The sequence below is a fragment of the Mirounga leonina genome, unplaced genomic scaffold (assembly GCF_011800145.1).
Source record: "Mirounga leonina isolate KUSES-001 unplaced genomic scaffold, KU_Mleo_1.0 Mir_95, whole genome shotgun sequence".
Lineage (NCBI taxonomy): Eukaryota > Metazoa > Chordata > Mammalia > Carnivora > Phocidae > Mirounga > Mirounga leonina.
In genome coordinates, this window is record NW_023270865.1 from 22,402,287 (window position 1) to 22,411,531 (window position 9,245).

The window sequence follows — 9,245 nt, forward strand, 5'->3', positions numbered from 1 at the left end:
CCATATTTCCCTCATTTCTCAGTCAACACTCAGATTTACCTTGGGACATTCTCTCCAAAGTGGTGGCAGTCTCCATGAGAACAACAAACATTGTAAGATGAGTAAGTTCTTTCACAAGGATTACACATATCAAATCATCATGTTATATACTTTACATTTATTCTGATTTTATTTGTCAGTTATACCTCAGTAAAGCTGAAAAAAGTCAAAACCAGAAACAGATATTGCACGCAAGAGAGGAATGAAGACATGTTTGTTGATACACCTGTCCTTGAGGTTTATAGCACAGTTTGCCTCTATCTGCCTACTGTATTCCTTAGAATGGATTTTGAAGCATGGGCAAAGAGTTAAACTTTTTTTAAATTTTATTTTATTATATGTTAATCACCATACATTACATCATTAGTTTTTGATGCAGTGTTCCAGGATTCATTGTTTGTGTATAACACCCAGTGCTCCATTCAATATGTGCCCTCTTTAATACCCATCACCAGGCTAACCCATCCCCCCACCCCATTCCACTTTAACTCTTTTAAAATAAACAAACAGAGAAGAACAGTACACCTTTGTGGAACTTCCTCCCTAGCCTGGTCTGTCAACTAGCTGGACATCAGCCAATGTGATTTTATCCTTGATTTAACTGTTGAAGTGTTGGAAGGGCCTACAACATAGCCTAACACCCTCCTCCCTTCTAACCTGTGCAGACTTGCCCCAGAGACTAGCAGAGTTCTCCGTGTGATAGTTCTTGGGTTGAGCTTTATCTTCTGCACCTGGGCAGCACTGCAGCCTCACTGTGGAATGGCAGCTTTGTCTCATGTGACATGAAGACCAGAGAGTAGGGAGAGGTTCCAGAGGAAAGAGTAAAATGCAGGTCTAGGTCTCAATGCCTCTGTCTATCAGTTGTCTGGAAGTGGGCCATGGACCAGACAGGGGCAAAGTAAAGATGTTCAGGCCAGTGACACTCAGCTTCCCCCTCCACACATTCCCCTCTGTCTCCAGGGTTATTGCTGCTGTGGCAGGGCATCCCTGTGATGCAGGAGTCTTTTATTGTTCTCCCTGCTACCTGCTAGTTTCTTCCTGGAGGAGTAGACCTCTACATTTTCTGAGTGGGGAGGTTCTATTGACTATCCTGGTTGCTCTCAGCAGGAGCCAAGTAAAAGCAAAACACACACACACACACACACACACACACACACACACACACATGGCCCTCTAAGAAAGATGGATTGGATTTGGAGTAGACTCCTATGAACTTTGTGACTGAACATGTTTATCTCTTCCTTGGTTGTGGACATGCACAATTATCCAGATGTCTTCCTCAAATCCTTGGCTGGTTTGGTTTGGAGCTATCTGACAGAGCTGTCACTATGAACAGACATGTGGATCCCAAGGAAGAGGGTTTGGGGGGTTGCAAAATATCACTTTGTAGACCCTCATATGCCCCGACTGGTCAAAACCAGTGCTTAAATGTGAACGTGATGTTGAGAGTCAATTGCTGTTAAAAATATTTATAGTTGTGGTGCTTCAGTTTCAGGTCTTTGAGTGACATCTCTGTAGTGTAGGTGCTGAGTGGCTCATGGAGGAGTTATGTCCAACAGTGCCACCTTTTCTGGAAACTGATTCTGTCCAAGTGCATCGCTACCAGGAGCCACCTTTGCAACCAAGCAATGGCAAAAAACGCTGGGGACCCCGTTGCACTTCTCATCCATAGATTCCAACTCAGGGGTCTGCCTGAATCAGAGTCCCAAGCATCATCCTCTCTTCACTCTCTCTGGTGTCTTGAGCCACAGCCAATTCACCTGCTGGCACAGAGATATCCTTGGTACTTGTCCCTACTCATCCTGTGTCCTGCTGGGTGACCCTCCTTCATCAGCAGGCAGAAGTCTGTTCCTTGGGACACTTAGTCTATTCGTTCTTCTTAAATGTGGTTTAGGGTCTTCCCATCCAGCCCTTAGAGTCATTCATGCAGTGAATGTACAATAAGAATAAGCTGAACCTTGTATGTTCAATCTAAAATAAAACGGTTTATAAGAGAAAAGAAATAAAGTGTTTCTAATAAAAGTTGCTCAAGCAAGAGCAATACTTGTCAAAAAATGTATTAAATGTTTAATTCTTTAGTGAATAAATTACAGTAACACCTTTAAACAATATGTAAAGGTCTACAGCTTGAGATTTAAAGTTAAATATATATTTTTTGAGACTCAACCACGTATAACCTCAGGATCTAACCCTATTGCCCATAGTCTTACATTTCACACAACATCAATTTTACTTTCAATAAGATTTCATAAATATATTTATCAGAAAAGAAAGTAAAACTTAGAACTATGCTAATTGGGTCATTCTTTGCCAAAAGAGTTGGAGAATGGGACCATTTTGAACAGACAGTGGGTTTGTTCTTAACTGCTGTAGGGTGACCTATGAGAAGTTAAACTTCTCCACAGAGAAGAGAAAGAAGTTCCTGAATTTCAAAGATAGAATAATTTCTATAGTTCAGAAAAATGAGGCAGTAGTTGTCCTTCCTCTATTCTGAATAAAGGTCATTGATGTCGTTAAATTTTGCTGAAACATTTCTGCAAGTAAAAAAGCATAAATGATTCAAGGAGTTACCAGAAAAAGAATTCATTTCTTCTTCCAACATTATTTTATATATTTCTATTAGGGCTTTTTTTTAAATTTCAACTAATGGAACTATGAATGGAGTCAGATCAAACAAACAAACAAAAGGATTCAGAGTCCCCTCCTAAGGTAGAGGCAGGAGAGCTAGTGATCAGAAAGGCTTACAGACATCCCTGAGAAGCTAAGTGGCAGTTTCTCTTTCTATATCTTGCTGGTCACCTTGACATTATTCCTCTTCCATAAGGGCAACTCAGTCCACACAGCAAAAGAATCTATTCAGATCTTATGAGTTTACAAATTAAACATCCATGTGCCATGAGAAACTGTTTCTGACATCACCAATTAAAAATTCCTTGGGAAGAAATTCTTGTTTTTGTGGAAGGGAGGTACCTATTTCTTGTCCTGTTAGGTAGGACTGAACAGATGGAGTGGAGTCTCTGCAACTAAAGGATTTTGATCCTATCACGATAGCAGTGTTTGAAGCCAAACTCATACTCACCCTTCAAAAGAATTTCTGGCAGTCATGTATGGGAATTTTATTAATATAATTATATCATTGGTAAAGAAAGGAAATATTTTTATTACAAGTAGAGTCCAGTGATTAACCGATTTTTTCCTCTTTTCATATTTTAGCTATATTGCCTCTACTCATTAATCTGTAATAACAAAGAGGATTTAAAGTTAACCTCATATAATCATAGATTGCAATAGGGAATCTGGTGTTTTGTATGTTCCTCCTGTAATATGATTTCATTGAACTTTCTTAAAGCTTATTCTCTTCACTTAGATCACATCTGCATCACCTGATTTTTTTTTCCCTTAGGATTCAGGATTGTTTTAATAATAAGCCTCCCAAATCCCTAACACAATGTGCTTGGTAAAATAAAGTGAAAAGAGGAGATGAAGCAATCCATAGAGAAAGAAAACAGATTTTCCTATGTGCCTTTTCACCCCACAATGTGTTGATGAGCTGGATAAATGAAAATGTGTGTATGTGTATGTGTTTGTTGCTTTTAAGGTTGTTTTCTGACTACTAACATTCAAACTTTGACTTTATCCCATCCTTCATATATGCTTAATTGATGTGCATGTATATATATATATATATATATATATATATATACATACACATATACATATATATACATATATATGTGTATATATATATATTTAATAGGTGATTTGATTTAATTTAATAGGTCATTATTAGGAGACCAATATAAATGTATCTAATAAGCATTCAAATGATCACTGAGATAATGCGATTAAAAAATTCACCTGTGTAGAAGAATCCTGAATTCTTTCTGTAGTTAAGGTAGCTCTCCATAATCTAAAAAATAAACCCCCAAATTTCAACGACTCAGCACAAGGGAAGTTTACTTGTCACTCAAATGGCTAGCTAATGTGGGTTTATTCCTGTTTGATGTGAGATTATCTCGTCTTTGGGGTTCTTTAGGAACCAGGTTGCTTCCAGACTGCTCTGCTGTCCCCCAGAAACTCAAGAGTCTTCTGTCCTCAGTCCTCAAAAGGGTAAAGAGAAAGCAAGAGGCAGGCTCCTGTGATTCTTAACTAACTTCACCCAGATACGTTTCACTCACTTTACTTTCATCTTCACTTTCATTGGAGACAGGTCTTATTACCACCACAGAAAGGGTCTAGGTAATGTCATCTCTAGCTGAGAAGCCACTTCCCAATGAGAGCTGTATAACATGAAAAGGGGAAAAAGATTTTGTTGGAAATCAACATGTTGCATCCTCCATAAAAGTAACCAGGAAAGTTAAAAGAAGCTTCCCAGCTTGAACAGAGTTAACCAATCTCAACTTTGTACAAAGCTTAGTACTCACCAAGTCTGAACTCTGACTCTAAATTTTCTCTCTGATATGAAATTGTAATAAAGTGAAACATAGATAATAAATAGCACCATTAAGGTTCTCTTAATTGGGAGTTGTTCTGGACAGCAGACTGTCACTCAGTGGATAGACATGTACTTCTTCATTTTGCTATTATATTTGCCAAACTAGAACTTACCATATATAGTAATAGAATACAGTACACAGTAACAGTACACTAATTAATTAATGTAGTTGATATATAGGTATTGTTTATAAGTTACAGTGTATTGACCAATGCCACAGAATTTGCAAATAAAACAATCACATAGATTATAGTTTATAAGATTAAGATAGTTTGAATTTAACTACAAGTTCATTAAAACTTCATTTAAATAAATATTGCATATATAGTAATATGTATATTTGGGTAATTTTTATTGAATTCTACATACACACATTTCTGTTTTGATTTTATTATTTTAAAGTTTGGATGTATTATATATTTATATGTTTTGTTATACACTTGTTCTTATAACTTTCCTCACTATTACTATTTTATGCTTTTATACTCCACCTTACTATTAGTCTCTCTGCTATCAATTAAATTCATTAAATATTACGAGTGGGCAGATTTTTAGTAGAAATACTTTGAGATAATTTGAAATCCACTAGGATTTTGGCTTTTAAACTACAGTATGGAAAATGGTAAATAGACTGCTAAGGAGAGACATAGCAAAAACTCATTAAAAACGCTAATTAGCAAGCTGAATCTTTCTGACATACCCACTTCACTAATCTGCTAGCTAAACACATCATAAAAATGTGCTTGCGTTTTTGGAAGTGAGCAAACATCCAGAGGAAGGTTGTTGTGAATTTCCAGATTACTTTCAATTAACTGGATGCAGAACAATCTAGAATATGAACGGTTGTGTTATTGAAATTGTATCGTAAGTCCCTAAATGAGCCACAAAGTCCAGTCGCTGTTCCTGAGGCAGTATGACTGCTTCTGTTTCTTCTCACCCGTCTCCTTACCCTCTTTCTACAGAACCATTTATTTAGTGTACAGGTTCTGGTACTTTTATTACATCAGCCTTCACATTTTTATTTTTTATTTTTTTTAAAGATTTTATTTATTTATTTGACACAGAGAGAGAGAGAGCACAAGCGGGGGAGCTGGAGAGGGAGAAGCAGGCTTCCGCTGAGCAGGGAGCCTGACATGGAGCTCCATCCCAGGACCCCGGGACCATGACCTGAGCCGAAGGCAGACACTTAATGACTGAGCCACCCAGGCGCCCCCATCCTTCATATTTTTAAAAAAGATTGATTGATTGATGGATTGATTGATTGATTTTAAAGAGAGAGAGAGAGCTGAGCAGAGGGAGGGGCAGAGGGAGAGAGAGAATCTTAATCAGGCTCCACACTCCACACTCAGTGGGGAGCCTGACATGGGACTCAATCTCATGACCCCGAGATCATGACCTGAGCCAAAATTAAGAGTAGGACAGTTAACTGACTGAGCCACCCAAGTGCCCCTCACGTTTTGTTTTTTATTGCATCTACATTATTACAAATTTTACATTACATATTACAAATTTTATCTCTTCTACTAGATAGAAAGTTCTGTGAAGTCAGGGATTAAATTTTTTCTTGATACCAGAAATCAGTTTTGGAAAGTGTTGAATCTGAAAATAAGTATAGATGTTGCACTAGGCCTTTAAAACTATGTTCAGGAGGTGGAAGATGGTATCTGGCTCCCAGATAGGTCTTCATTGTGTGTGTGTGTAAAAGAGTGTATGGAGGCAGTTATATCTTCCTAAAATACATTAGATGAATTTCTTTATTTTTAATTTCTTAAAAAAATTGATATAAAGTATAAAGAAGATAATGATAAATAATTTAATATTCTCTAAGTTGGGAATCCCAAGGTTTAGACAGTGAAGATGGCAACTCATAGGTTTTTAGTCAGTCTCTAGCCACAAATCTAAATCTTTATTATTAGTAAATCTAAATTTTTACTTTATTAATAGTGAAGTTTATATCTTCAGTTTATATGTCCATCTTCTGTTTTATTTCTTTCTCTCTGTCTCTCTCTATATATAAAAAATAAAGAAATTCATCTAATGTATTTTAGGAAGATAAAGCTGCTTCCATACACTCTCTTTCACACACACATACACAGTTTTAAGGCATTGGTATCTCTCTCTCTCTCTCCTCTCTCTCTCTCTCTCTCTATATATATATATATATAAAACCAATGCCTTAAAACTTTTAACTGTTTAGTGAATTTTCCTCAAATCTTGAAAACAAAATGAGACATAGAGTGGTCTGAAACAACCCTAGTGGATGACTTAAAATTTTAATTTTAGTAAATTGAAGGACAGGACCTTTACAGCAGCAAGTCATATGAGATCATGGGCTCCACTTTCTGGAGTTAGGAGATTGATATTTGACAGGACACATGAGCACCTTAGTAACTAAAACTATGATGAACTTTGTAGCTGACCATGACCATTTATGCAAATATTTTTATTAAGTTGGTATTGTGGAAAGAAGCAAGGATTTATAGAGAAGAAAGAAGACTCCTAACAAAGCATTTTCTATACTGAAGATTAGAAATATGTATTGCAAGATTTAGCCTAGTTGTTCAGGAAGTTGTGAAGACTGAAATTTAGACTGCAAAGAGCTAAATTCCAGGTGGACCACAGGACACTATGGTGTGCATTTCCTGCAGTGCTGTGCTGGATGAGTTACCTCAACTTCAGTCCATGAGTGTGATGTGCTTAGGTCAGGGAGGAAATCTCAGAAGAGCTTTTCTCCACCATCTGTCTGGCCTATCCTTGGACATAACTGTCACCTGATCAATGAGGTCCCAATATTGTCATATGTGAATTACAGAATCTCTGAGTATAAGTTTAGATTTAAAATATTTGCTATGTGATTACTTCCTTAATTTGAAGCATGCCAGTCTATGCCCAACACCCCTAGATTTCTACCTGACATTCTGTCAATTCGATGCCACAGGAAATGGCAATCTGTTGGTTTGACCACCTTTCCCTCACTGACAGATGAATAATATTCCATTGTATGCATTTACTACATTTGCTTTATCCTTTCATCCACTGATGAGCATTTGTGTTCTTATCATGTCTTGGCTATTGTAAACAATGCTGCAATGAACAAGGGGGTGCAGATATCTCTTAGAGATGATGATTTCATTTCCTTTGGATAAACAGCCAGAGGTGGGATGGCTGCATCCTACAGTAGTTCTATTTTTAATTTGTTTAAGAAGCGTCTATAACTGTTTTTCATAGTGGCTATATCAATTTATATTCCCACCAACAGTGCACTAAGTTCCCTTTTCTCCACATGTTCAACAACACTTTTTATCTCTTGTCTTTTGATAATAGACATACTAACATGTGTGAGGTGATATCTCATTGTGCTTTTGATTTTTACTGATGATTAGTGATACTGAGCATCTTTTCATGTACTAAGGAGACAAATTCATAAATACATTTCTAAGGCTGATGTCCAAAAGATTACTGCCAATGTTTTCTTTTAGGAGTTTTATTGTTTCAGGTTTCACATTTGGGTCTTTGTGTATTTGTATTTTTAACCTCTTTTCAACTTCATTGAAATTTTTCTCTGCTATCTGATAAGTACCCAAATTATTTGTTATATAACATATTGCCATTTGGGTGTTTTATCTATCATCTATCTATCTGTCATTTATTTATTTATTTATTTATTCATTCATTCATTCATTCATTCATCTATTTATCAATTTATTTATTTAACTTTCTTCCCTATATGTCATGAATGCTGTTTCCCTTTATCCACTAGATTGCCGTATGTATTTATATTAGTTATTTTAAATACAAATATGGTAATTCCAAGATCTATGTTATCTATTCTATTGGCTGTTTCCTTTCTTGATGATGAGCCATGGTGTTTTGCTTCTTTTGTGCTTTGTAATTATTTTTTTTTCACTTGAGTGCCAGGTATTTTGGAACTTAAGTAGATAATATCTGTGTACAAAAATTTCAGGTATTCTCTTCTGTCAAGTTGAATCCTATATGAGGCAGTCAAGTTCATGCTGAAATAGCTCTATTCACTATTATTATTATCATCATCAACAACACCAACAGTTGGCTTAGGTTAGATTCAGGTCGTTTATTGCATATTTCAAATTATTTGAATTCAGGACAAGAAACTTCTATTTTTGCTGGATACCTGATTTCATTTAGCTTTTCTTGCCTTCATCTTCCTGCTAGTCCTGGCCAATTACAAACCAGGAGAGATATCTCTCTCAGTTCTCCTGCTTCTCTTCCACATGTAGATATCCAGGATTTAATACTCACTATTAAGATTCAGAGAGACATTTCCTGTTACTAATGGGCCCCAAGACTGGTATTTGACAAAGTCTGTCACCTCTCCTACTATTTCCGCACCTGTAGAGGGCTGCTGGTTTGGATTAAGTAAAAATTTAAAGTGTCTATAGTGTTTATCTCAGTTTTCTAGCTTACCACAATAGTTCTTCAGGTATGATATTTATACCTCACAGGGAGTTCTCTCTTGGGGTCCTTCTTTGCCTTCATTTTTCCCATGAGCACTTAGGGAAGACCAATGGAAAAAACTGTCTAATTTTTAAAGTCTTACCTTAAATCAATTACTCTAGAGAGTTTTCGCTCTTATGCTAGTTCTCACTTTGCCATTAAAAGGGTCATTAGCTTTCTCATCTGATTTCTTCTTACACAGATCTTTTTTTCTTCCTTCTGTTGCTCCATCAAAGAT